Below are 6000 nucleotides of genomic sequence, written 5' to 3'. Positions count from 1 at the left end.
AGAAATGTCCTCTTCAGGTGTTTACAGTGATTTATAACAGCTATAAACTAAGTCTGTGTGTGTGCTGTTTGGTGCTGGGAAGGTAGGCTGGTGTGCAATAATAATATTCATCTAAATCTCTTTGTCACTGCTGACGGGACCCGTGAGAGGAAACAAAACAGCTGAATGACACTAAAACGATCTTGACGCCTTTCCTATGACACATACTCGTGATGAATAGAACATAGTTGCAGGCCAGATAAGGTAATATTGCATCTTTAAGAGGAACAGGTCTCTCCTGTAAATGAGACATTAGGTGTCAATGGGGCTATCTGTATAAATAAAGTTTAAAATACAAACCATCTCAACCTTGTCTTTGTCTCCAAAAACGTAGCATCTTCAGCTGTGTCACCTCCAGCTCGGCCTCATGTCTTTTTGTCATTGCCACCATCTCAAACCATCCATCATAGCGGGTCTCACTACCTTCTTTAAACCTTCCCTTTCACTCTTGCTCTTGTCCTTCTGTCCCGAATCCCCTGACTCCTGCCTGTGCGCTCTTCTTCACTGCTCTTGTGCACTATCCATTGTTTTGGATGGTTGGGTATCTAAACTCCTAAGGTTTTAATTCTCTTGCATACGAGTTAGCAAGGCGGTTAGCATTTGGACGGCAGGACAACACCTGGGCCTGACACTGTCCAGTTGTCCTCTGGTTCCAAAGACATCCATATTTACAGCTTGACACATAGGGGCAGAGTGTGGCACTGTTGCCATGGTGATCGGTCTGTCGGTTGACCTGGCTGCCTAGCAGACTCGTAGTTCATACGCGCTCGCGCGCGCGCGCACACACACACACAGACACACACTAAGTGTCGCTACTACACATGGCACATTCTGTCATCATGTTGGCAGGGCCGCCAGTGTTTCCCTTGTTCGTCTGGCTGGCTGTCTTTCTCTCACACTCTCTTTCTCACACAGACACACACAAACCCAAATAAATACAGATCGGCTTTGTCCATAAATAAACATGGAAGTTTACTTTTTTTGTTCATTTCTCCTGGGAATGCTCATTGAAAATCATTGCCATTTTCATTTTAGAGATAGATTTATACATCATCTCGCTCTCTCTGACACACACAGACACACACACACACACACACACACACACACACACACACACAGTATCATTTTCTTTACTTTCATCCTTCAGCTCACGAGGACAAGTGGTCACAGGTGGAAGTGACTGACGCTGAAAAATGAGGACCCTTCCCAGCTCCATTTGCACTCCTGTCTCTTGGAGGAAAGTGTGTCTATGTAACCTGCTTTTTCATGCCTGTGGATATAATGACCCAGATGAGAGACACAGACACACACACACACAGTGACATTTACACAGATACACACCACAAGTGCTGACATGCGGTGTCCCCCCTCCTTTTCAGAGGTAATGAATGCTGATGAGGTAGTCAAGGGAATCACTGGAGTCCGACACAAAGGCGTGCGGTTTAATAATGATGTCCAATGAGGAGGTAAGTGTGCGGCTTCTTTGTTTTTTCTTCTTCTGCTGAATCTGTTACAAAGATAAATGCACAGTGCAAGGCCTTTGTGTTACTGATGTGTTCCCGTTGCTAGAGTTCTTTTCCCAAGTGTAATAAATTCACGCAAAACACTCGCTCCTTGTGTTTTTTCTTTTTTGTAAACGGCAACCAGTACAACATGAATTGTCTTGTAAGGCATTGAAGAATGGGTTTGAAATTCATTTTTAAATTTAAAAACCCTATTTTGCACGACAGCATAGTAATAGCAAGTAATATATGTGTATCCAAAGGGCAAATAAAGGCCACAATACTACTTCCTTTTACCTCTGTTTTGGGCTCCACTGACTATTTACAATTAATACTATTTTAAAATGAATTCCAAAATGGACATGCAACGAGTATAAATATGCAAAACCAGGAATAATGTGCTCACACGTGTATGTCTCTGTGCAGCAGCATCCATTTGTAAATGTGATAGTGAGGCCTGATCAATATTGACCTAAAGTGCACTACAATAACAAATGCTTGTAAAACTCTCTTTAAGTCACAACAAAGATAAAAAGGATCAACTCTAGAGAATCCATTTTTACCCCAAGGTTGGTAACAACTTGTTTGACACATGTTGCAAGAGGACTCAAGTCAGAAAGGTGGACAGCTTGGGCCACTCGGCCCAAAAATAATGACCTCATGAAAATTTAAAAGAGTGAGAACCAGCCATGCTCTGATGCCCTGAGGCATCCTAACATCAGCACTGTGGGGCTGGGTTCAATACGATTCAGTGGAAAGTCAGCTGACTGTCATCTGCAGTGTGTTTTTTATTAATAAGAGAGCTCAGTTAATACTAAAAAGAAGAGGCCCGAGGATGAATCCTGGAACTATACCACAGAGGGTGGCCAATGATGAATGACATTTACTATGAGAAACAGAAAAACTTCTGTCAGACAGTTTCGACTTGAGCCACTCCAAGGCAGTGCCTCTAACATGCTGCTCTAGGTGGGAAATCAAAACATTGTGATCTAATGTGTCAAAAGCTGCTGTGAAATGCAAAAGCATAAGTATGACAGAGTCCCCAAAGCCAATGGTTAAAAAAATACTAATAAAAACGTTCAAAAGTGCAGACTCCGTGCTGTGATTTGCTTTAAAACCTGACTGAAATACCTCAGAAATATTGGGAGTGTTTAAAAAAGGCTGCAGCTGTAAGATCTCTACTTTTTCCAAAATTTTAGAAATGAAAAGGAAGCTTGAAACTGGACAACAATCAGACATTGTACATCATCTTAAGTCAGGCTGCTGCTTATAAGCCTTTGAATGTAAGTTCCAATATTGTTGAATGTAAGGTCCAATAGTGCCCCAAATGTCTTTAAAAAAACAAACAAGTGGGAGGATATCATTGGGAGAGCCCGATCTGAGTAACAAGTTTCCTCAGTTATGACAGACACTGGAACAAAATGGCTAAAAACTACAGGAGTGATAATAAAGAAAGGGTAATAAGAAGGATGTAAGATATGTGCTTTACCAGTTAAAATCTCGTCAACAAAGAAATGTAAAAACAGCTTCTGTGCATTTGGACTAAGGAGGGTTAAGTACAGAATTTTCAATGCTAAATAATACACAGGACTTGTGGCAGTGGCTGTTGATAACGCTTGAAAAATATACAGATTTCTGGTTCTTTATGATATTTACTCCAACCATCTTTTTAGATAGGTGTCTTATTATCATAAGACACTTGTAGCTTGCCTTTTTTCCCCCATTTATATTCTGCTTTTTTTACATTCTCTTGGAGCAGCAGTATTTCTGTCCTAGCTTTGCTAAATGTTGGCATTCTTCCTTTTGGTGCAGTGTATCAGGAAAACTGAAACAAAACAGCAAAACTGAAGCCAAAGAGCCCCCTCTCCCCGCTGCTAAAGCATGTGATGCTCATAAATACGTATTCACACAGAAATACACATTAAATGGTCACTTTCACACATTTAATGCTTTGTGATTCATTGTGATTCACTGTTACAAGGGTAGAGTATAGTGGATTTAACTGAATTCAATTAATTGAAATCAGCTAGATAAGTGTAAATATATAGAATATATAGAATTAAACTGAAACATTGTCAGAGATTTATTAAGCATAGCATAAGTAAAACCCAGGAACTTTATTTAAAAAAAATTATATATACCTGGGAATCCCACAGGCCAGTGGGAGCCACAAAGAGGCCGCTAGGAAAGCTGCAACCACCAAATACCTGCAAAGAGTAAGGCAAGTCCTGAGGAATCAGCTGAATGGTAAGAACAAGGTCCGGACTATCAACACCTTCGCCCTGCCGGTGATCACATGCCCTGCTGGTCAAAGGAGGACTTCAAGACAAGGAAGCTTCTGAGCGTGCATGGAGGGTTTCACCACAAACCCAGCACCCTGAGACTGTACGCTAAGCGTAAGGAAGGGGGCCGAGGACTAGTGAGTGTCATAACCTTAAGTTCCCAGGCCTCTGGTAGAGGACCCGAGCTTGGAGGATATATATATCTATCTATATCATATATATTATATATATTTTTAAATAACTCTTCCTATTTATCCGCACCAATGAATCTGTGTGTACACTCGTATTAATTTAATATCAGATATCACAGATCCACACGTGTTTACACTCCGGCACACTGTGCTATGAAGTCCTGCGATCAAAGAGCCACACCATGTGCACACACATACTGTGATGTGTGTGCTATATATATGTGCCCACAGTGGTTCCTGCTTGTGTGTGTGTGTGGTGTGTGTGAGTGCTCCCCAGCTGTCTCGCAGAGCTCCCTGTTGTTTGGCCTGACATGGCAGACGGAGCCGGCGCTGTAAACTCTCGGATCAATGCTTGTTTGGAAGATTTCTGTATCTAATTCCACCAAAGTCAGCAGCACTGCATCTTCTGATGTGTGTGTGTGTATGTGTGTTTGTGTACCCTAGGGTGCTTGAATTTGTGCCCATGTGTGTGCATGCTTGCATCTCCATCTTCCTAATGAGTTGTATATGTGAGCATGTGCAGAGGAATGCTGCAGGAGGTCCTGGTGTGTGTGAATGCAGAACATCAGTGTGTGCCTCGGTGGCCTACACACTCACACACACACACACACACACACACACACTCACACACACACACACCCGAACATACAGAGCTAAGAGTCATACAGCAGGCGCTAAAGACAGACACACACAGACAGACATCATCAGTCTCTCTCGCACCTCCCCCTTGCTTTGATTAAAGACACAGTGTTATTACTTGAGCAGACCAGCATTAGCTTATTGATTTATCTCCCCCAAACCTGCACACACTCACACACACTCACACACACACACACTCAACATGCCAGCACACCTTGTGATTGCACATTTGGGCACCCATGTGTATGCATGACGGAACAAACGCATAAACATATTCTGACACCACAGCCGTGCACATTAACACACTCATATGCACCATTACAGGAGACCACCCGCTCCAACAAACCAAAATGCAAGCTGTTAGCTTCCCCCCCCCTCACCAGTTACCTCCCCGCCTCCCTCCCATCGTCACATCAGGGATTTCCAGCACTCCCAACACGTTGCCGGCATCGTGGCCCTGCAGATGTCACTTAGCTGCAGACACACCTCTTCATTTCCCCATCTCGCCAGCCGTCCGCCTCTCATGGGACATAGAGGAGGGACCGAGCGGAGAGCACTGAGTGCATGTGTGGGTGTGCAAGTGTGTGTGTTTGTGTGGCTACAGAGGGGGAGGGGAAAGGATCTGGGCAGGTTAATGAATTAGTAATTAGGATTGACATTGCGTCTGCAGTGGGTTTTCCTCCAAACTATTTCCACCCCTCTCTCCCTCTCGTGCCTCTTTCTTTCTGGTCATCTGTGCATCCTCTGAACTCTCTTTGTCATCTTCACACCCCACCTCCCCTTGTACTTCTCCTCTCTTCATCCTTCTCCTTGGATAACCCCCTCCTCTACCTGCCTGGCTATGGGCCTCCCCTCTCTAACCTTCTCCTCCCCTTGTCTTCAAACGCACACCAGGCTCTTTTGTTCTGTCCACATCATCATCTCTTTTGCTTTATGCATCTCTCTCTCTTTTTCTTCCTCTTAATTCTCCCTGTGCCGCTTCATCACCCTTTTCACTCGCTCTCCTCCTTCTTCAGTCTCCTTCTAATGCGCTATTGATCTCTGGGATATTACTGAGGTCTCCACAGTCTGTGCAGATGTTACTTTAAAACTTGGCACTCCTGGACATTTGAAAGGGACGTGCTTCTGAGTCCTGAAGTACCAACATTGGAAGATTTTGGCACCAGCCAGTGCAGAGCCATATGAATGATTGGATGCTACTGCTGTGCTTCTGTTCATGACCTTGAGGTTCTTTAGTATGAAGGTACTGTCAAAGCAGAGCACTGTACAAAGGCAGTTCTGATGGTCTGAACTGCCTCCTGATTGAATTTAACTGTGTTTGTGAAGTGAAAGAGAAAGGAGAGAAAA

This window comes from Perissodus microlepis, chromosome 2 (genome assembly GCF_051167445.1).
Source record: "Perissodus microlepis isolate ML-2025 ecotype Zambia chromosome 2, ASM5116744v1, whole genome shotgun sequence".
NCBI lineage: Eukaryota > Metazoa > Chordata > Actinopteri > Cichliformes > Cichlidae > Perissodus > Perissodus microlepis.
This window is presented reverse-complemented; position numbering follows the sequence as displayed.